The 24,217-nt window shown below is 44.3% G+C and overlaps 1 non-coding gene across 1 annotated transcript; it reads right to left on the bottom strand.

Moving 5' to 3' along the window:
* Positions 1-7,075: 7,075 nt before the first annotated feature.
* On the bottom strand, positions 7,076-7,179 carry LOC116551436. Its single transcript, XR_004268933.1, has one exon. It is a non-coding gene; the product is annotated as a small nucleolar RNA U13 (small nucleolar RNA).
* Positions 7,180-24,217: the final 17,038 nt, after the last annotated feature.

Genomic DNA, 24,217 nt, shown 5'->3' with positions numbered 1-24,217 from the left:
TTTTAGCTGGAAATGCCCTTAGTGCTTATACATGCCAGTGTTTGACAAACTTGTTTATTTCTTCTTCCTTTTTAAACAATGGGCTCTTTTTTTCCTAGTGAAACCAATATGGAACTCTAGCAGTGAGGTTGGGGGCACCATGAACACACAGTATTTCTGGGCCATCTGGAGGCTTTCTTTTATATCTCTCAAGGAATAGAGGTGGGAGGCAAATGTGTCCACACTCAGAGGTGAGGCTACCTACCTGCTAACCCAGACATGTGTGGACTCTCAGCAAGTGGTGTAAGCACAGGTCTGGGCCCAAACCCCTTCATTTTATTCACAGGGAGGCTGAGTTTCATGAAGATGCTAACAAGGAAATTTAAACGTGGCAGAATTAGAACTTAACTGAGATTGTCTGACTTAAGGCCAGTAAACTCTCAGCTAAGATGATTACATCTTACTGCGTCTTTAGCAAGAAGGCAACAAGAAGAACATTGGGTTTGGAACCAGGAGAACTGGCTTCGGATCTAGTTTTGCAACTTACCAGTTTCATAACCTTGAAGACAATTTTTACCCTATCTGCCCAGCCTCAAAATCACGACCTCCCTTTTCTCTACAAACTTCCTCTGCAGGTTGGCTTCACATTACAGCACCCTTTGTCCACAGCAAATGAGTGCTATTATTTTGTATTCTTTGGAAAAAGCTGGATCCTTATTCCTGAAAAGTCCAATGCTGTGTAAAATGCAGGTGTTGGTTTAATTAGAACCAGTTGATGGAATCATGTTGCCCAAGTAAAATCTATAGCACTTCCTTCTGAATCTTGATTTAAATTTATTTATTTATTTTAGAGTAATAGTACCATGGACGCCATGGCCTTAAATGTGGATTTGCAGAATTATAATTAAATTCTGCTCTCTATTGGATCAGTGTCTTTTATCTCTTTCAAAAGTCATTCTTTGAGGCTGAAGGTGGTGGCTTATGCTTGTAATCCCAGCACTTTGGGAGGATGAGGCAGGTGGATCCCATGAGGCCAGGAGTACGAGACCAGCTGGCTAACATGCGAAACCCCATCTCTACTAAAAATACCAAAACAACCACAACAACAAAAAACAATTAGCCAGGTGTGGTGGTGCACATCTGTAGTCCCAGCTACAGGTATTGATTGACTTACGACCTATGCAACTTACGACCATTTGACTTTACGACCACAGTTGCTAGCCAGGACTGCTCCGCTGTAGATTTTTGGAATCACTACAACATTTTGATGTGTATCAATAATATCGCTGCCGCCTGGGAGGCTGTGACGACAAAGTGCATGAATGGCATCTGGAAAAATTGTGTTAAGCGCTATGTTAATGATTTTGACGGATTTGACAGTGAACATGAACTTGAAACGATTCAGGAAAAAATAGTAAAACTCGCTAAAGACCTTTCTTTGGAGTGTGAAATGGAAGATGTCGAAGAGTTGCTAGACAAAGAATGCGGAGAACTTACAAATGAAGAGCTAATTGAACTGGAAATAGAAAGAGTGGCGGAAGAAGAAAGAGAGAAGCCAAGAAAGAAGAGGAGGAGCCAGAAAGAAAGTTCACCACTAAGGGATTATCAGACGGTTTATCTTTACTGAATAAACTTCTTATACATTTCGAAGCAATGGACCCAAACATAGAATGATTTGCAAGGATTGAACGGGTGGCGCACGATGTGTTTCGTCTGTATCGTGAAATTTATGAAGAAAAAAAGAAACATAAAATTCAGACAAAGCTCACCATGTTTATGAAAAAACCAACTCCGGTAACCCCAACTGCTGCCTCAGGTGACGACATCAACGATCCGCAGCCAAGCACCAGCGGCCAATAAAATGTTTCGTACATGTTTATATATTTTGATATGTTTTGCAATTGGGAAAATGTTTCCTATGGTATTTTTTACACCTGTATTTTGTATTTTTGTATGCACCTGTATTTTGTAATTTTGTATGTTTTGCAAATATTAAACCAGTTGTACTGGTAATGTAGTGTTTTACTTAAACCTGACGAATGTACAGTAAAAATAAGAAACAAAATGTGTAGAGATGATACAAATGGCATAAAATGAACAAAGAAAATTATATATAATAATAATGAAAGAAAATTATGATAAAATATGACTTAAAGATTTTTATAATATCATTTCACAGTACTGTACATATAGCCTACTCAACTCACGACCAAATCGTGTTACGACCGGTCTGCTGGAACCAATCGTGGTCGTAAGTCAAGCACAAGCTGTACTCGGGAGACAGACAGGAGAATTGCTTGAACCTGGGAGGCAGAGGTTGCAGTGATCCGAAATTGTATCACTGCGCTCCAGCCTGGGGGTGACAGAGTGAGACTCTGTCTAAAAAAAAAAAAAAGGAAAAAAAAGAACTCATTCTGAGATATCCTTCTCATGCATGGGAATTCTTTTCTGATTTAGCCCTGAATAATTTTCCAGCCCCACCTTCCCCACTGCCAAATACATACTTACTGAAACACTTGTCATTCCCCAGATACTCCAAGCTCTCCCTGCCTTGCCTTCAAACATAATCTTTCCCTTTCCCTGGAATACGCCCTCCCGTTGGGCTTCCTGCCATCGTCCTTCAGGCCTGAGTTCCACTGTCTCAGTTCCTCTGAGTGGCTCCTCCTGGCCCTGCTGGCTGTGTCTGCTCCTCTCGTCTGTGTGCTCATGGATTACAATGTGCTGGGATTCTCTTGGGGTTGTCAGTTGTCTTATCTGGTTCCTCCACTATGAGCTCTTTGAGGACAGAAATGTGCGCTATTCGTGTCAATACTTCCTCCAGGGCTTACAAGAACTCATGGGGTAACATGAACAATCCATAAATATTGCTGAATGCATAAAAAATGAATTAATTATTTCTGACAAGGGAGGAAACATGTTATAAAGACATTATTAGGACCGGGCGCAGTGACTCAGGCCTGTAATCCCAGCACTTTGTGAGGCCGAGGCGGGTGGATCACCTGAGGTCAGGAGTTCGAGACCAGCTTGCCAATGTGGAGAAACCTCGTCTCTACTAAAAATACATAAATTAGCTGGGCGTGGTGGTGCATGCCTGTAATTCCAGCTACTCAAGAAGAGAATCACTTGAACCAGGGAGGCAGAGGTTTTGGTGAGCCGAGATCGTGCCACTGCACTCCAGCTGGATAACCAGAGCAAAACTCCATCTCAAAAAAAAAAACAACAAACTATTTTGTCAATACTGATTTAATCTATATTAATTAGAAGTGAAATTGTGGCCTTTAATAAGTGACTTGCTGAGATTCAGTTTTAAAATGGATTTTAGTAAGGTGCCTTTGACTGTGAGTTTCCAGTTCTTTTGGAATTTGCAATCTCCCTGTCTCCTTTTCTTTCTGAAACAGTTTTGAACCAAAAGCAATCTCAAACTCAACCTGACTGGATTAACTTACTATTATTAAACCTACCATTTTCTTGCTTGTATTTGAACTTACGACAATGATGCATTTTATTAACATTTGGAAAAAACATTCCAGAACCTGATGAAATATCGTTGCTCCCACCCTTATTAAAAAAGAGTAAATTTCATAGATATTTGCTATTTCTTCTCACTTAGAAATGTTCCCATATCAAGTTTCATTAAATAGAGAAAGACATTAAAACCGTAGGGCCTTTTAGTCCCCAAGACTTTAAAAAATGGGTCTTACATGTTAAAAATTAATACTTTTTTGCCTTCATTTCTGGACAAAACCACATATCATCACCGAGATTGCCTGGTCAGGAAGAGTTTGCAAAGTGAGTTTATATCATGAGGTTTCATTGAGCTAACTGCTTCCCCAAAATTGCATCCTTCATTTGGAAGAGCTTGAAGTTCAGAGAGCTGTTCTTCTTTTGTTAATTCGTTTTCCAGTGAAGTGAAATTTCCTGTCACAGATTTATTTTTATTGTGAAAATGGTGGGGAGCAAAGAAATGTTATCTGTAGTCTTGTGGAAGGAAATGAAATCTTGGGACCCCAAACTCATTAAGCCAAAGGGAAAAGTCAAGCTGGGTGCTGGGTTACACAAGCCTGCCTCCCCCTTTAGATTCCTAAGTAAGATGGCTACAAGATAAAAGAGCTACATGCCTCCCCCATATTTTGCCCACAAGAAAATTCCTAGTGAGCTGCAAGATCTTTTAAGGTGTTTCTGTTAAGATTTCACCATGGCAATGGAAACTGATAGCTTATCCTTCCAGGTGCAATCACCCCGGCCCACCAGACACAACTGCATATCTAATTGTTCCCCTGCCTCAGTTTGTCCATGTTATCTTATGTCAAATGCAGGTTTTCTGCATTTTTCCTCTGCCCCATTTGTCTATGTCAATTTATGTAAAAAATAAAAAAAAGTGATTAATTGAGCCAGACAAAGGCATGAATAACTGCTTTTCCCTATACGCCCCTCTTACATGAAAATTGTGTACTTCTCTTTTAAAGAGAATTTCCTCTTTTAAAGAGGAAATTGTGCCATTTCCTCTTTAAATCTGGAGCCTTCAAAATCATTTTCGGAGAAAGGCAAAGACCTGTCTTCTGGGTGTGCATCCTTAACTTTGGCAAATAAACCTCCTAAAATGATTGAGACTTGTCTCATCATTTTTCTTGATTGACAGTCTGTTTTCATTATTGAGATGTATCATTTCCCTTGTATCAACAGTGCCAACTGGGCTGGTTAGAGATATCATGAAATATACACTACTTTCTTTCCTTTTTTTCCTTCCTTTCTCTCTCTCTCTCTTTTTCTTTTTTTCTTTTGTTTGTTCTTTTATTCTTTTCTTTTTTTTTTTTTTTTCAGAGAGTTAGTTCCTGATTTCAATAGGGAGAGGTGGTTACCAGAGGGCACTCTAACGGAGTCTCGCTCTGTCACCCAGGCTGGAGTGCAGTTGCATGGTCTCGGCTCTCTGCAGCCTCTGCCTCTGGGGTCCAAGTGATTCTCCTGCCTCAGCCTCCCGAGTAGCTGGGACTACAAGTAAGTGCCACCATGCCTGTCTAATTTTTGTATTTTTAGTAGAGACAGGGTTTCACTATGTTGGCCAGGCTGGTCTTGAACTCTTGACCTCAGGTGATCTGCCCACCTTGGCCTCCAAAGTACTGGGATTACAGGCATGAGCCACCACGCCCAGCCTCTAATTTCTAATATTGTGTTTGTGACTCATGTTGACAGACAATGTCACAAGGTATGATCAAGTCATATTAAACTCTGTCTTTGTATCGGTTGACTGTAGCTGTAGAACAACCTCAAGATCTCAAAGGCATACCCCAGTAAACATGTATTTCTCACTCCTGAGTTTACAAGTCAGCTGAGACAGCTTTGTCTCATTTTGAGGGTTGACTGTGGTGGCCCTGCTCCGTACAGTTCTCTTCCTCTCCTGGTTCCTGCAAATTGGCCAAGGCCTGTTCTATAATCTTGGTGGGTGAAAATGTGTTATCTTCCCTCTTGGCTAGGCAGAACTGCTAGCCCTCCCTGGATGACCTGTCCTTCCCTTGGTTCTTGCCAGTACTCTGCGACTTCTGGGTTTCTGCATTGGTGTCCACCTGGCCCCTGGTGAAGGAGGCCACCTGAAGTCTCTGCTGTTGATTATTTCTCCCTTCAATGTGGGAGGTCCTGAGTCTTTCAATTTACTGCCTCCTGAGTCTCCCGGACTCTGGAAATGTTTCGGTTCTGCTTATGTTATTGGGAGCCACAAATAGCCTGAGCAAGCAAAATATTAGGGTGCTCATCAGATGAACTATTGTCTTAGTTATGGTTCCTCAAAGAAACAGAACCAATATCTCTTCCCCATATCTATCTATCTATCTATCTATCTATCCATCCATCCATCCATCCATCCATTCATTCCTTCATCCATCTATCCATCCGTCATCTATTTACCTATCTAAAAAAAGATTTGATATGAGAAATTGACTCACATGATTATGGAGGTGGAGGAGTCCCATTATCTGCCATCTGCAAGTTGGATACCTGGGAAAGCTAATGGTATAATTTAGTCTGAAGTCCAAAGGACTGACAACTAGGGAAGCTGATGGTATAAATCCCAGCCTGAGGGCAGGAGGAGATGACATGAGATGTCCTAGCTCAAGAAAAGGGGGTGGCAACATTTTTTTTCCTTTCTCTACTGTTTGTTCTATTCAGGTCTTCAAACAATTGGATGAGGCTCACTCACATTAAGGAGGGCCATGTACTTTACTGAGTCCACCAGTTCAAATACTGATCTCATCCAGAAACACCCTTCCAGACACAACCAAAAATCATATTTCACCTGGGCACCCTGTGGCCCAGTCACGTCAACACAGGAAATTCAACATCACAACCATGTCATGCTTCCAGATTGACTTTGATGCGTGCTACGGCTTAAATGTTGACATCCCCTGCAAAATTTATGTTGAAACATAATCTACATGTAGTGGTGCAAAGAGGTGGGGTCTTTTGGGGTGGATTAATGCCCTTATAAATGAGCCTCCAGAGAGACAGTTCATCCCTTTTGCTCTTCCACCTTCCGACGTATAAGAAGACCCTCACCAGACACTGAATGCTGGTGCCTTGATCTTGGACTTCTTAGCCTCTAGGACTGTAAGAAATACATTTTTTGTTCTCTATAAATTACCCAGTCTCAGATATTTTGTTTCAGCAGTACAAATGGACTCAGACAATGTGTCTGCACCATAAGCTAATGCAGGACAACCTGTAGGGGCCAGTTTTTAGGATTCACAATGAGGAAAAGGGGCACGCCTTCTCCCTCCCTGCCTCACAGCATCTCTGTTGGTGTCCCCAACCGGCACACCTAGATGAGCCCTCCCTCGGTTGGGGGAGTACCACCATTTCCCCTCTGGCTCAGAGAAAGGTGCATTGCAGCCATGGTCACCATCCATTCTAGGGAAAGGCAACTGGAAACTCCACTTAGGCCTCAATTATATTCCTTTTTTAGTCTAGTTTTACCCAAACAGCCTTGTCTTGGTGACATTATTGGGCATTTTCCAACCCATTCATAAATGTGGCACTTTGACTATTGGTTCACTATGGTTTAGGTTGAATTATATGAATGCCAACATTCAATATCATTTCTTTTTCACATCAGATGGGTAATGTGCCAACGTCGTAACAGGATCTGAGGGAGGCACATCTCACATATGAGCCTGAAAACACAATCATCACACTTAGGAACTACAAGAGGATCTTGACATCATTTTGACTGAAGCATAACAGCATTCCCATATGGCTCGATCCATATGTTAACTGGTAGAATTCCTAAAGAGAGGGAGGATGAGTCTCAACCTGCTTCCCTCCTCTCTCCCCACTGCACTTCACATTCTGAAGGGCTCAGAAAGCACAAATCCTGGAGGCAAATGGACCACGCAAGAGGTTGTCAGAATTGCTGCCATGAGCCGGGCAGTGGTTATGGAGGGTTTACGCACTGACCAGGGCGCCCGTGTACTGTAAGACCTCTTCCCGCACTGGCATCCATGATTCCGAGAGTCTCCTTTCTGCTCTGTGGCATCCAGGAGGGAAAGAAGTTGCAGCTCCAGTTTCACCTGGAAGTTTGACTACTGCCCCAGGTGGAGTGATGCACTCGTGCTTTCACATTGAAGAGGGCTGCAGACTGTGCTGTGAAATGCATCAGAGAGTGTGTGCGTGTGCGTGTGCGTGTGTGTGTGTGTGTGAGATGTGCACACAAGTGTGTGCGCAGGTGTGTGTGGGTGGGAGGGGCATGGACAGAGGTGGTGGGCAGGCCTGATGGGAGGTGCTAGAAAAGCAAAAGCCAAAAACCTCCGTCCTTAATGGCTAGTTGGTTTGCTTAGGCTTTTGAGGACAAACCGGCCCCACTGCAGACCCAATTTCAAAGATAGTTCAGGCCAGTCAGGGAGGGAAGGTAGGTCAGGGCACATCTGTATCCCCAAAAGGAGCTGAAATTGTTCTTTTCTCTGCATAAGGATGACGCAGAGAGAGAAGCAGAGCAGACAGAGCCATTTTCGTAGTACTTTCTCAAATCGTTTTCAGATTTGGGAATTGCGGTTTCTAAAAGCAGTGCCATGGCTAGCTGCCATCTGATAGAGCCATGGAGGTGTTTTTATACAGTCTTGAAATGCGTGGCTTTGCAGCTCCCCATGTGACAGCAGGCAGTACAATTCAATTTGGACCAGATGGGGGAAGGCCAGTTAGACTTTGTGGGAATTCTGAATAGTAGACTATTTTAAAAGAAGTGGCATTGCATTATATTTTATCTTTCAGATGTGTATTGAGGGATTCAAGCTGTTTATGGAGTTGCTATGAGCAGAGGGCCTGCTGCCCCTTCTCCCCACCCATCCCTGCCACCCTGCTACTCACACTGCCTGTGCTCACTCGGGGGGCTGGAATGCTGACCTTCACTCATGCTCTGTTCCCCAGGAGGCCAACATCTGTAGACAGTAGCTACCTTGATTTCTTGCTTCTAGTGGAAGATGGTAGGGTTGGGGGGGTGATGGGAGGGAGGGAACAGCGTTGTCAGTATTGCTTTCTTGTCCCTCCCTGGAGGGCAGGGTTGGCAGTGGCTGCCTCCTCTTCTGAAGCCCCCAGCTCTGTTGATGGCCACCTCTGGATGCAGTTCTCACTGGGGCTTGGAGAACCTGCCCGGCTCACTCCTTCAGGCCTAGGGGCAGTGGTGGATTCCTGCTGTTTCCACCCCAGGGCCCTTCATCCCAGCCACTCTCCCCTGAGTCTGCCCACAGCGTCGTTCACCTTTCCTCATTCAACCCTCTTTGGAGCTGCCATCTGTTTCCTGCTGGAACCCTGACCAGGGTCCCCAGTGCTGCCTAATTCATGACTTACCTGCATATTTTTCAGCATTTATCTTCAGCACCTGACTGTGGACACCTTCCTGTCTATAAGTCCCTTCTCTCTGGGTTCCCCCATCTCCCTCTCGCCTGCTTGCCACCTACCTCCTTCCAGTTCCTCCTGGGTCTTCCTGACGTGTCCTGGTCTGCCTCAACTTGTAACTCTTTGCCCCTTCACCTTTCATTCCTTATTCTTCCCCAGATGATCTTGACCACACCCATGGCTTTAACTTAGAGGAGGGAACTAACCCTTGCTGAGTGCGTCTATGATTGATATCAGGGGCTTTCTCCCATCATTCATTTCAGTGTTGAATACTTAGTGTCTTCCATGCAGCAGGACTGCTCTGGGGCTGGGGATATGTTATCTTTTTGACTCTTTACAACAAGGTATGCACCATCGACTCCATCTTATAGATGAGGCTTCTGAGCCTCAGAGAAGTTAGATACCGTGCCCAAGGCCAGGCTGGGATTGGAGCCCCCTTTCCTGCCTCCAACGTCGGAGCTCCTCCTCCTCCTTCTGTATTGTATTCCCAGCGGAGCACTTCTTCTACATTGCTGAACTTGAGATGAACTTAGCAGAACCTTTATATATTCTAAAAAGAGCCTCATCTGACTTTGGGGGTTTGAACTGTAGTAGAACAGCATTTTTTGCTAGCTCATTCATCAGAGACATGTGCCTGACTCTGACTTTGAGTCTCTGTTTGCTCCGTCATTCACTGTGATTCTAAAAATTACCCCTGGCTCCCCAAGTGCTCAATTTTAGACTCATGCTCTCCTGACAATACAAGATTACTTTAAAACCAGAGCAGCAGGATCTATTCCAGAGATTTCTTTTCATATCAGAAATTAGAAATAGGAATCATGGTTTGCATCTTTTCACCCTACAAAAAGAAGGTGCAGATGAACTGTTTTCAGGGCGTAGGGCCAGGGCTACCCCAAGCTGCGGCCTGTGAACCGGCATCATCATGGCTATTCCATTGTTGTGACCTCATTAAAAGAAACAAAGGAGGGATGCTTAGAGAATGGAGCCCCCACCTGGATCAAGCTTGGGCTGTGAAATTCAATCAACTTAGTTTCAAAATCTAGCTGGGTGATCTTGGTCAAGTGACTTAACTTCTCTGAGTCCTGATTTTACAGCTGGGAATGCTAGAGGTGAGTAAACCAGGTATATACACTCAGCAGTGCATGGTGCGTTGGGTCCTAAAATCTTGGCCAGCCAATTTTGGTAGAGATCACAAATGTCACTTTGGTGGACTTAAGTTACTACTGGGGTTAAGTTGGGGAGGGGAATTGCTTCACTGGCCTCCCACCCCATATGCTTTGGAAAGCAAAGTACTGGAATGGACCATCAACAGTTTGTATGCGGAGTTCTATAACTTTTAAGAAAGAAGGGACTAAGCTCTTGTCCCTAAGAGTGGAAGCTCAGAACAGTCTTCAGGAAAGTTCAGGAGGATGCTGAGCAGGGTCAGAGTGAGAAGGGCTCTGAAATAAAACTACCAACAGGGTAGAAAGAAGTGCGACCTGGGGGTCGTGGTGGCAGGTGCCCTTGGCTTTCAGTGAGTGAGGAAAGAAGAATCCAGTTGGCCCTTGTCCCTTGAGGGGCAGTCCCATTTTCTGCTTGTCCCTACCCAGCTCTCCTGAAGGCAGACTTGGGCCTTAGAGGAAGTGGCTCAGAGGAATTGCCTAAAAAAAGACCCCGTATAGCTTAGAGTAAAATTATTTTTGATATGGACAGGAGGCAGGGAAATAGTGGGCAGAAAAGGGCCGTTCCCTGGCATAGGCCCCACCCCCAGGCCTGGAAACCCACGGCATTAAATGGGAACAGGCATTCCTCTTTTTGCACCCAAATGTTGCCTTCTTGGCCCATGACACCTCCCTGTCCTGTACCCAGATAAACCCCAAATCCCAGGCTCCAGGAGCAGATGAGCAGACAGATGAACAGAAGAGCAGAGAAGCAGAAGAGCGGCATGGTGGAGAAGGAGAGAAGAGAAGGTGCATTTGAAAGTCAAGAGGCGTTTGGCTTGGGACAGTCAGAGAGGAGATTGGCCATGGGACAGCTGAACTCCAGGGGAAGATCATCTTCCCATTCCATCCCCTTTCCAGTCCCCATCCATGCCTCTGAGAGCCACCTTTGTCACTCAGTAAAATCCCTGCATTCACCATCCTTCAAGTCCGTGTGTGACCTGATTCTTCCTGGACGCCGGACAAGAACCTGGGTACAGGTGTGGGTACCTGGGTACAAAGAGGACACTGAGCACTTAAGCTATCTGCAGATGGCAGAGCTAAAAGACCACGGTAGCATGCCCACTGGGGCTTCAAGAGTCACAGGCACACACCCCTAGACACCACCGTGGGGCTGGAGCCCAAAAGAGCTTATCCCGGCTCTTGCACCTGCCCATCTGCATGCTCCCCCTTCTGTAAGGGGTTTGAGCAGTGGTGGTGGCTGGCCGAGTAGACAAGCCACTCCCCTGTCACACATCCTGTGAGGGTGTAAGGGAACTTTCCCATTTCATTTTGACTGAGTTTTGGAGTAAGGAGACTGAGGCAAGCAGGACAGCCTGAAACTCTCCTCCGGCCATGGGTAAGTGAACAGAATCCTCCTGGACATGAGGGAATCAGATGGGCAGGGGCTGGACCTTCTGCAGGTCAGGGTAATTGGGCTCATGGCATTACAACTTAGAAAATTACCAGAATATCAGTTACCAGTCACATATGTAAATCATTAAGCACAACGCTTGGCACATAATAGGTTATCAGGAAATGGTAGGTAGCTATGAGTAATGTTATGTTACTAAATGTCAACAAAAAGAGTCAAACTCTGTAAAATATTTGAAGAGATATATTCTGAGCCAAATATGAGTGACCAATGGCCTGTGACACGGCCCTCGGGAGATCCTGAGAACATGTGCCCAAGGTGGTCAGGCTACAACTCGCTTTTATACATTTTAGGGAGACGTAAGACATCAATCAATACATGTAAGATGTACACTGGTTCATCCAGGAAGGCCGGGCAACTGGAAGTGGCAGGGATGGGGGCTTCCAGGTCATAGGCAGATTCAAAGATTTTCTGACCGCAATTGGTTGAAAGAATTGTTATCTAAAGACCTGGAATCAATAAAAAGGAGTATCTGTGTTATGATAAGAAGTTGTGGAGCCTGAAGTTTTATCATGCAGATGAAGCTTCCAGGTAGAAGAGGCTTCAGAAAGAATAGAGTGTAAAAGTTTCTTTTTTGGGGGGAGGGGGATGGAGTTTCACTCTTGTTGCCTAGGCTGGAGGGCAATGATGTGATCTCAGCTCACTGCAACCTCTGCCTCCCGGGTTCAAGCAATTCTCCTGCCTCAGCCTCCCGAGTAGCTGGGATTACAGGCGGCTGCCACCACACCCTGCTAATTTTGTATTTTTAGTAGAGATGGGGTTTCTCCACGTTGGTCAGGCTGGTCTTGAACTCCCGACCTCAGGTCACCCACCTGCCTCAGCCTCCCAAAGTGCTGGGATTACAGGCATGAGCTACCGCACCAGACCTAGAGTGTAAATGTTTCTTATCAGACTTAAAGAGTCTGTTCTGTTAATAATCCCAAAAGGGAGGAGGGCATGATGAGGTGTGTCCAACTTCCCCTTCCCATCATGGCCTGAATTAGTTTTCCAGGTTAACTCTGGAATGCCTTTGGCTGAGAGGAGGGGTCCATTCAGATGGTTGAGGGGCTTAGAATTTTATTTTTGGTTAATGTAAGAGAGATCTCGATGAACCACTAAGGCTGAGGGAAGACGGGAACAGGGTGGGACTCTGTGCTACACCTCATCGCCTCTGCCAGGTGTCGGGCCCCAGTGGCTGGCACTTTGGACAGGGTGGGAATGGTCTGTGGGAGGAAGCCCAGAATTGTCCCCATATTTTTACCTATAGGGGTTGTCACCTCCTGTTTTATTGCCCAGAAGCACAGTTAAGAGAGGCTAAGCGTTGCCCAAGTCCTCAAAGTGTGACCTTCAGAGTCTAAGTATCTTGGAAGAATCCTAGAAGCCATCCACCCATGGTTATCAAACATTTTAAAGCAGCAAAGTTCCTCTCCCCTTTTTTCTTCAATAAAATTTAGATGATATCCTGTTACATAAAACAAAGTGGTATTTTCCTAATAAGGTATATCTTTAAGTGGAAATGCATTTTGTTGACTTGTGTTAGCATCGGTCAGTGAGAACAACAAAGCTACTTTGAAAAACCCGAAAACTCATAATTGAAGCTATGGAAGCTGGTTTCAATCTTCCATCAGATCTGGCAGTCATAAAATTCAAATCAAAGTGCAAATGGAATCCCAGAAGGTCCCCGAAGACACTCAGCATTCTTCAAATCTAGCTCATTGTGTTAGTCTTGGTCTCAGCAGGAAACAGTTTGCATTCTCAAACTGAGGGACTTTAAGGAGGGTCTAAACTTGTAGAACCATCCACAACTGCAGGAATGGGGAACCACACAGGATGGTGTAACACCCCAGGGCTAGTTGCTAGGGGCTGAGGGGGCTGGGCAAGGGGGCCATTACCAGAAGCTGGAAGGGGAGGACTGGGTAGACAGGGCTGCCTCGAGAGGGCAGGGAACTTCAGGAGAGGGACATTGCTACTCCCAGGAGATCCTGCAGGAAAAGAACAGGGGGCAGATGAATACCTCCCTCACTCTTTGGACTCCCTCCTAATCTCTTCCTGGGGCTCGCTGATGGCAGCCTGGAAGCCAGAGGGCAAAAGAGCTTTGTGATGTCATTCCTACAGGTCAGCCTCCGAGGACAGAATGTAGGTTGCAAAAGGTGGACAGTGAAGCTAGAGGAGCCAGGGGACTGCCCCACCCCACAAAAACGCCCCTTCCCCTGTTCTTTCTTTCTTTCTTTTTTTTGTTCTGAGACAGAGTTTCCCTCTTGTTGCCCAGGCTGGAGTGCAATGATGCCATCTCGGCTTGCTGCAACCTCTGCCTCCCGGGTTCAAGTGATTCTCCTGCCTCAGCCCCCTGAGTAGCTGGGATTACAGGCATGCGCCACAATGCCCGGCTAATTTTTTTGTATTGTTAGTAGAGATGGGATTTCTCTATGTTGGTCAGACTCGTCTTGAACTCCTGACCTCAGGTGATCCACCTACCTTGGCCTCCCAGAATACTGGGATTATAGGAGTGAGCCACCATACCTGGCCAGTGTTCTCCTGTTTTAAATAGAGCAAGAATGAAGTCTCAGAGAGTTCAGATGCCTTACCCAGGGTTACAAAGTTAAGGCAGTGGTAGGAAGCCAAGTGCTCCAATCTCAGTTCAGCCTTCTTTTCACTGTGCTTTTTCATCACTGTGGGCTGAGGACTACTTTAGATACAGAAATGCTAACGTCATCCATTGGATTTTGGATCTAGCGTTAAGGAGGTAGGCTTAGCCTAGTCCAGTAATTTCCTTTATTAGGGTCAACTACGGTCACTGTTGCTGTGCAGCCCAGTGACTTTGCAAGTCTAAAGAGAAAGCATAGCTATGTAGGGGACTAGCACATCAAGGAGCTCTGTGGCTTTCTGTCCCAGACCCCCAGGTCAAACACTTTCTCAGAAAGGGCAGGAAGAATGTCAGCCAAACAATATAAGGGATCGTGTGGAGTGACTTCTCTAACGTAGCTTAATTCGAAAAAAATACATATTTTAGAAGAGTTTTACAATTACAGAAAAATTACAAATATAGTACAGAGTTCCTATATACGCTACCACCAGCGTCCTCCATGACTAACTCTTACATTCGTATGCACATGTGTTGTAATTAGTGCAGCAGTATTGACATATTGTTATTGACTAAAATTCATACTTTATTTGTATTTCCTTCATTTTTACCTAATGTTCTTTTTCTGTTTTCCAGGATCTCATCCAGACTACCGTATTATTTTAGTCATCATATTCTCTCAGGCGCTTCTTGGCTGTGGCAGTTTCTCAGATTTTCCTTTTGAAACAGCCTCATTGTCTGGAGTAACAGCCAGGTTCATTGTCTCACGTCCACAGAGAACGAGGACACGGACACACACAGAGTGAGACTGAGAGCACGTTTAATAAGCGAAAGAAAGAGAATAACTCTCTGCTGCAGAGTGCGGTCCTAGAAAATGGGCTGCCGGATCTGTGGTGAAATGCAGGGGGTTTTATAGATGAGCTGCTCAGGAGGTGGTGTCTGATCCACATAGGGCACGAAAGATTGGTTAGATCAGGTGTGCCACTGGCATAGGGCGCAAATCTCAGGTAGCCCCACTTCTAATCTTTTATTATGCAGGCAGGTTCTCTTTCTGAGCTGTGCCATGTTGCTTAGTTTTTAAATTACTGTTCACATGGTAACAAAAAAGGGAAGATGGAGCCTCTATGTTGGACATTCCTGGCTCCCAGGTAGCGCTTTTTTATTGGCACAGCTGCTGGCATTCTCCTGTGAGTGCTGGCATTCCAGTTGGATACCTGTGTTTGCAGCTTGATTTTTCAGACTGCTCTTTGTTAAGAAAAAAATAATTTCTTGGGCTGCTTTTTGTTAGAAGGGAAGCTCTGTCAAGGACTATTCTGCCCTTACTATCTGCCTGAATAACGTATTTCCACTTCCTGTATCACTTGTCTTCATGGACCTTGACAATTTTGAGAAGTACTGGTGAGGTATTTTGTAGAATTGGGATTCTGGGCAGAGCATACACATGTATTATTGGAATTCTACACAGGAGACTTGTCTCTTCTCCCCATTTATTTATTTATTCAGTCACTTATTTATACCATTATAGACTTGTGGATACTTATTTTGTGTTTTGTGTTATAATCCAGTACTACTTAATACTGTTACTCAAATCGTTCTACCTTTAGATGGAGAACTCTTTCCCTCAGTTCCTGTATCCCTTTGATATAACCACACTTTTGTGGAGTTTTTACATTTTTCTTTACTTTTTTGAGCACTTTCTTGATTTCAGGCTGTGTAAGATGTTTCATTTGAGATAGCCAAGTATACAGGAGTCCCGGAGAGTTTCCAGCTGGCCTGTGTGCTGGGAGAATGGGGTGGAGCCGCGGCAGTCTGCACCATTTGCAGTGGGGAAGGAGTCTGGCCCCTTCTGTTTCTGTGTGGTAACCTGGGATTCAGTCGGTGAGGTGGAGAGCCAGCCTGTTAGCAGGACTTCCTCTCACTTTGCTGTGTTGTTCTTCCTTTCTCCTTTTCACCCAATAAATTCCATCCCCCCTCACCCTTCAAAGTGTCTGCGAGCCTAATCTTTCCTGGTCTTGTGACAAGAACCCGGTTTTTCCTCCAACACAGACATATCTTGTGTATTTCCTGCTCTAGTCTGAGATTCGGCCATTTCTCCAAGGACCGTTGGTTCCTTTTATTGGAGAATGGCATTAGAGGCAAAAATCTGGGCATTAGGTGTGCTTGTGGCTGCAGGGGTGTCATTACTTCTAGGCCCTCTTAGCTGACAGAGCAGAGATACGTGAAAGGAAAATAAATCTTGGGACTCCCAAATCACTAAGCCAAAGGGAAATGTCAAGCTGGGAACTGTGTCAGGCAAACCTGCCTCCTGTTTTATTCTGTTGGATTTCACCCTGGCAATGTAACTTGATAGCTCATCTTCACAAGTATGGGATAAAGGACAGAACACAAAGTCATCCCTCTGCTCACCAGAGACAAATGCCTATCTGATTGCTTCTTCTGCCCTATTGTTTATTTTAACATATGTAAAAATGTGGATTCACTGAGCCAGACCTCTACCTGTCCCTGACCTGTAAATGTATTTGGTGAAAGGCTGATCAAAAACTCGAAAGAATGCAACATTTTGTCTTCTATCTACCTACACCTTAAAAAAAAATTCTTCCTCTTTCCCCAATATCTGCCTTTTTTCCTTTAAATATTAAAGGCTTCAAAATTATCTTTGGAGAAAGGCACAGTCCAGTCTCCCAGATGCGTGTCCTTATCCTTGGCAAAATAAACTTCTAAACTGATTGACACCTGTCTCGGACACCCTTTGGTTTACAGATATGTGTATATATAAGCCATGTGTTTGTAGACATCCAAACTGCCATTGCAAAATTCTGAGAAAATTATGACAAGTGTAAGAGATTTGACCTAACCAACTCTGTCTTGCTTCTAACCTCCAGCTGTCCTTGTTCATTCCTGGGCATGGGCTGAACAAACTTTGTGAGGAGTTTAGTTTATAGTTTAACTTGGAAACAAAAACCATAACAGCCCTTCCCAGAACAAACCCCCTTCCTACCTGAGGACTAGACTGGCTTTGTAGGACGAACAAATTAGCCACAAGATTAGAAATTATGATTTAGGAGTCATGCAGCTGGAGGCTAAAAAATTCTGACACTCTCCAAATTCCTCCTGGGGCTAACTTCACTATTGTAAAACCTAAAATCAGTGCTTGAGACATTTTGCAGACCCTGCACTTGATGGATCAGCTGACACCCCCCAGATGGATAAACTGGCTTATCTGGTCCTGTGCTCCCCACTCAGGAACTGACTCAGTGCAAGAGAACAGCTTCAACTCCCTATGATTTCATCTTGGACCCAACCAATCAACAGTACCAACTCACTGGCCCCCACCCACCAAACTGTCCTTAAAAGCCCTAACCCCTGAGTTTTTTGGGAGACAGGCTTGAGTTACAATAAAACTCTGGTCTCCTGTACAGCCAGCACTGCATGAATTAAACTCTTTCTATATTGCAATTCCCCTGTCTTGATAAATTGGCTCTGTCTAGGCAGTGGGCAAGGAGAACCCATCAGGCGGTTACAAATTTAGAAATATTTCTATATATAATCATCTGTACCTATATTAAGCTAATTATGAGTTCATACTGATGTCTTCAGTGCTAGCCCATTACCATATGAATCATTCTAGCCACCTCCCCTTGCTTATATGTAAACCGCTGCTCCAAAAGTGAGAAACCTGGCTTTTGCCATCTGCCATCCATTTCTTTTTCTCCCTCTCTCTCTTTTTTTTTTTCTTTTTTTTTTTAGAGAGAGGGTCCCTCTCTGTTGTCCAGACTTAAGTGTAGTGGTATGATTTACTGTAACCTCAAATTCCTGGGCTCAAGTGATCCTCCTGCCTCATCCTCCCAAGTAGCTGGGCCCATAGGTGTGTGCCACCATGCCTGGCAGGGTTTTACATGTTTTGTAGAGATGAAATCTCATTATGTTGCCCAGGCTAGTCTCGAACTCCTGACCTCAAGCAATTTCCCCACCTTGGCCTCCCAAAGCTCTGGGATTATAGATGTGAGTCACTGTATCTGGCCTGTCATCCATTTTCTTAATTGTTCAATTCCAGAATACAGGTATAGTGATTTCAGAATTGTTAACCTGTAACCCCAAGTAAATCTACATTATCAGCTAAAGTACAGTCTTATATACAGTTCCATTTGCCTTGAGTCTCATACACTTGTCATTTCCAAAGTTACTTAGGTCAGCACCTGATACAGTTTGGATCTGCGTCCCCAGGCCACTCTGTGATGTTAAACTGTAATCCCCACTGTTGGAGCTGAGGCTTGCTGGAAGGTGACTGAAACATGGAGGTGGTTTCTCATGAATAGTGCAAGGCCGGTTGCCTCGCTGGGAGCTCAGACACGCCCACTTCTGCACTCGGCACCTAGCCCGCCTTGGAAAACCCCTCTGCACTCAGCACTAAGCTCTGCACTCAGTACCTAGCCCACCGTTGGAAAATCCCGCCTACCTACTAATAGCAACCTGCCCTGACCACGCCCTGTTTCCCCACAACCAATCAAACGCCTTCACTCCCTATACAACCCCACGCCCAGAAGAGTCAGGCGTGACTTCCTGGCCTCTTTCCCTGGGACCATGGAACCTCCCTGGGAGCTTAATAAATTGGCATTTAATTTTCTTGTGCTGGCCTCAGTTTCCTCATTTTAAACTTGGCAATAAACCTCACAGAGAATAAACCTTACAAATAGTTTAATACCATCCTCGCATCCTCCTTGGTGCTGTTTTCATGATAGTGAGTGAGTTCTTGTGAGATCTGGTTGCTTAAAAGTACATGACACCAGCCAGGAGCAGTGCCTCGTGCCTGTAATCCCAGCACTTCGGGAGGGCAAGGCAGGTGGATCACAAAGTCAGGAGTTCAAGACCAGCCTGGCCAAGATGGTGAAACCCTCTCTCTGCTAAAAATACAAAAATTAGCTGAGAGTGGTGACACATGCCTGTAATGTCAGCTACTTGGGAAGCTGAGGTAGATAACTGCTTAAACCCAAGAGGCAGAGGTTGCAACGAGCTGTGATCGTGCCACTGCACTCTAGTCTGGGTGACAGAGCGAGATTCCATCTCAAAAAAAATGTGCGTAGCACCTTCTCCCCCAACTTTGTCCTGTGCCAGCCATGTGAAGTGCCTTGCTCCTCCTTTGCTTTCCGCCATGATTGTAAGTTCCCGGAGGCCTCCCCGGAAGCAGCAGCTGCTATGCTTCCTGTACAGCCTGCAGAACCATGAGCCAATTAAACCACTTTTCTTCATAAATTACCAGTCTTGGATATTTATTTATAGCAGTGTGAGAAAGAACTAATACAACACCCTTTTCCTCTACCCTGTCAGTTATGTTGCTTCCTACATTTGTAATAGAGTTGGGTTGTTTTGTTGCATTGCACATGCCAATGGTATTCTCCTACATGATTTTTTTAAAACTTGCTTACATTAAGGTTCATTCCTTGTGCTGTAAAGTTCTATGGATTTTGGCAAATGTATAGTGCTATGTATCCACCATTGCAATATTATATAGAATAGTTTTACTGCACTAAAATATTCCCACATGCTTCACCTATTCAACCTTTCTCTCTCCCCAGTCTGTGGGCAACCATAAATTTGTTTACTGTCTTTTGAGTTTTGCCTTTTCCAGAATTTTATACAAGTGTAATCACATAGTATCTAGCCTTTTCAGGGTGGCATTTTTTTTTTTTAAGATGGAGTCTAGCTCTGTCACCCAGGCTGGAGTGCAGTGGCATGATCTCAGCTCACTGCAACCTCCACTTACTGGGTTCAAGTGATTCTCCTGCCTGAGCCTCCCCGATAGCTGGGATTACAGGAGCCCACGGGTGGCATCCTTTGCTTAGCAATATGTATTTAAGATTCATCTATTTCTTGGCCTGGCTTGATAGTGCATTTCTTTTTAATTACTGAATAGTATTCCATTACATGGATACCACAGTTTATCTAGTCATCTATTGAAGGACAGCTTGGTCGCTCCCAGTTTTTGGCAATTATGAATAAAGCTGCTATTAAACATTCACATGCAAGTTTTTGTGTGAACACAAACTTTCAAATCAGTTAGATAAACACTTAAGGAGCGCAATGATGGATCTTATTGTAAGACTCTGTTTAACTTCGTAAGCAGCTGCCAAAGTGTCTTTCAAAGTGTCTGTACCATTTTGTGTTCCCATAGAAATAAATGAGGGTTTCTGTTGCTCTACATGTTCACCAGAAATTGGTATTGGTGGTGTTTTAAATTTCGGCCCTTCTAATTGATGTGTAATACCTAGCTGACCTTAAAAATTTTTGGAATATATAATAGCTCTCTTAACATTATATGATAGCTCCACTTAATGGTCTTGACTTCCACTTAAGGGACTCATGGATCAAAAAATGTTCTCCACTCTTCCTTTAAAACACAGATGGCTGCTTTGTGTGCTGTTCCCTCATGAGATGATGCTAATTTAGCTCTGGTTTGCCTGTGCTGCTGAGCCCCTACCTGTAGAGATGATATGCTTACCAACAATCAGTTTTGTTTTTGTATGTTTAGGCCAGACATATTTGTTACAGTAATTATGTAATTGATTGAAATAGTAATGAACCTATAAAATATAAAGGTGAAATCAGATATTTTTTAGATGTAAAAATTTAATGTTTTGCATTTGGTCTGGCTCTTTTCCACTTAATTCAGATGATCGTATGCTTTATTTCCAAAAAGCCCTGGGTATATATTTCAGGTATATTAACAAGCATAATATCCACATCACTCTATTTTTCATCTTCCCAAGAATATTTCTGTTGCAACTGATGCTTTTTTCCCCTGCAAAATCCTTGGGGAAGATTTGTTGCAGTGTAGAGTGCTAATGCATATTGATTTACACCTTTGGTAGCACTCATAGAGTAGAAGCTAAAACCGCCTTTGTTCTAAGAACTGGTTTACAAATGTTAAAGCAAGCTAAATATGACCTGAGAAGGACTCTGTACTTCTATATCTGAGTCCTTGTTGATGAACGATAACCTAGCTTAATAGGCAGACAAGGCTGGGAGCAGTGGCTCACGCCTCTAATCCCACCACTTTGGGAGGCCAAGGTGGGCGGATCACGAGGTGAGGAGCACGAGACTAGCCTGGCCAACATGGTGAAACCCCATCTCCACTAAAAATACAAAAATTGGCTGGGCGTGATGGTGATGGCACCTGTAATCCCAGCTACTTGGGAGGCTGAGGCAGGAGAATTGCTTGAACCCAGGAGACAGAGGTTGCAGTGAGCTGAGATCACACCACTGCACCCCAACGGGAGAAAAAGAGGGATACCCCAAAAAAAAAAAAAAAAAAAAAAAAAAGGCAGACAAGATTGAATTGCTTAGGAGTATGTGCCTATAACAATAGCTGTGTCTTGGCCAATCCCAGCAGCCACACTTCACCCATTCAGACTGCTAAGTGTTCAAACTGTTCAAATAAGGCCAACACCAAGCTGTAACCAATCCAGCTATTGCTGTACCTCACTTCTGATTTCTGTACATCGCTTCTCTTGGTTTTGTCTATAAATCTCCTTCCACCTGTGGCTGAGCTGGAGTCTCTGAAATTGCTGTGATTCTGGAGGCTGCCCGATTTGTGAATTGTTCATTGCTCAATTCAACTCCTTTAAATTTAATTCGGCTGAAGGTTTTCTGTTAATACATATTATTCTTTTTGAGATTTTTTTAAACATGAAGATTAAATGCTTTGGGAAAGGCTTAACTAGGCAAGTGACAAAAGATGCTCTTGAATTAGGTGTGGATGAGGAAACTCTCATGATTAGCAGAAAATTATAAACATCTGTGCTCAGAGATGCTCTACCCCTTCTTGGGGTTCTCAAAGAAAACCAAATTATAAAACATAGGTAATGATCTGAGGTTTCATCTGAAAGTGAGAGAAAGAACTGGGAAACCAAGTCACTGGTCCTGAACTCAAAGAAAAGGCCTTCGACCTGTACCCCGTGATTTGCAGTGCCACGGGTCTTCCCATAGATGATGGTGGCTTGGATGCTGGAGAAAAATGAGTGGCTTCATTCATGTGGAAAAGCCATCTATTGATCACTCTCCTGCCCAAAAGTCATACTTTAAGTTAAAATGAAAATTTAAGGTTGTATTTTAAAAAAATAATTATTTTCCAGCTGGGTGTGGTGACTCATGCCTATAATCCCAGCATTTTGGGAGGCTGAGGCAGGCGGATCACCTGAGGTCAGGACTTCAAGACCAGACTGGCTAACATGGTGAAATCCCATTTCTATTAAAATACAAAAAAATTAGTGAGGTGTGGTGGGGCACTCCTGTAGTCCCAGCTATTTGGAGGCGGAGGCAGGAGAATCACTTGAACCCGGGAGGCGGAGGTTGCAGTGAGCCAAGATTGTGCTATTGCACTCCAGCCTGGGCAACAAGAGCAAAACTCTGTCTCAAAAAAAAAATATTATTATTTGCACCTTAAGACAATAAACCAACCAATGACTAGTCTCCATTGTGCTGGAAAACAGGACTTTTGTAGTAAATTACTTTTTTAACAACCAGTGAGGTTATGGGGTGGGCACAGAAATGCAATGCAAAACTTAAAATCTCAGCAATTAGAGACCAGAACTAGAGATGAAATCTGTTTCATTGACAACTCTGATGTGTCAGAGACCGACAGGCACTATTTTTTTTTCACTCTTTGTATTTATAATTCTGTAATAAAAATGAATGTTCTCTTCAAACAGAAGCCTCTCTTGCTGGAGGAGTGAGCTTGAGCGGCTCCTGGGCATGAACAGAGAGCCTGACCGAGAGGGCTTAACTCCTCTGGCCTGCTTGGGTCTGGCTGTTGCTCTTCCAATCTGAGGTTCACATGTGAAAGGCAGTGTGTCTGCCATGACTCATAGTCATTTTGCTCTAAATCTGCTGTCATTCACAGTAATCACTTGGAGCAGTTACATAATTTTTAGTTATCTTTTTTACTGTTCTATATTTTAAAAAATTCTAAAGGGGCAATTTTTATTTTAGTAGTCATAAAATAAGTTATTATAATAATAAAAAATAAGCTTTATGGATTTTGAAATGCTTTGCTCTTTGCAAGGTACATTTATAACTGCCCTCCTCAATGACAGTCACACCCACCTCTCTGCTCCCTGTCATGCGTCTACTTGCAGGTGAACTTTGGTCCTTGTCTTTTTTTTTTTTAATTTTTAAATTTTTTGAGACGGAGTCTCACTCTGTCACTAGGCTGGAGTGTAGTGGTGTGATCTTGGCTCACTGCAACCTCCACCTCCTGGGTTCAAGCCATTCTCCTGCCTCAGCCTCCCAAATAGCTGGGACTACAGATGTGTGCCACCATGCCCAGCTAATTTTTGTATTTTTTAGTAGAAATGGGGTTTCACCATATTGGACAGGCTGGTCTTGAACTCTTGACCTCGTGATCTGCAGACCTTGGCCTCCCAAAATGCTGGGATTACAAGTATGAGCCACCATGCCCGGCCAGGTCCTTGTCTTATTGTCTTCTGCCCACCAGAAGTCCTGCGCCACAGTTCTCCAGCCCCCTCAAACCCGGGACCTTCACCTCAACTCCAGTTCTCTCACCCTCTTCTGGGGTTACGCACCGCCACGGAGTCTCTGTCAGTTATGGCTCAGACACACTTTTTTTTTGAGGCAGAGTTTTGCTCTTGTCGCCCAGGCTAGAGTGCAATGGCGTGATCTTGGCTCACTGCAACCTCCGCCTCCCAGGTTCAAGCGATTCACCTGCCTCAGCCTCCTGAGTAGCTGGGATTATAGGCACCCACCCCCATGCCCAATTAATTTTTTTGTATTTTTAGTAGAGATGGGGTTTCACTATGTTGGTCAGGCTGGTCTCGAACTCCTGACCTTAGGCGATCCTCTCACCTTAGCCTCCCAAAGTGCTGGGATTACAGGCATGAGCCACTGCACCCGGCCCAGAAACATTGTTGAGGTTATGAATCCTCTCTCAGGGAGAAAATGATCTTTTGGACCTCACTTGACATTTCTCCTGAAGCTGCAAGGGGTTCGCAAAGCCCTGGGAGCCCATCCATTTTCCCTTGCCTGGCTTGAAGCTTCTCTACCCCTGGAATCTTGGTTCTAACCTGGCATTTCTGAGCCACAACTTATCCTTCCAATGCTCTCCCTCCTTCACAGCCACAACACGTTTGCTTTAATCTCATCAACACTTCCAGGCCCGAATTTTCCATCAGTCTA

Source organism: Sapajus apella, unplaced genomic scaffold (genome assembly GCF_009761245.1).
Source record: "Sapajus apella isolate SASKATOON/1434 unplaced genomic scaffold, GSC_monkey_1.0 scaffold9, whole genome shotgun sequence".
Classification (NCBI taxonomy): Eukaryota; Metazoa; Chordata; class Mammalia; order Primates; family Cebidae; genus Sapajus; species Sapajus apella.
This window is presented reverse-complemented; position numbering and strand designations above follow the sequence as displayed.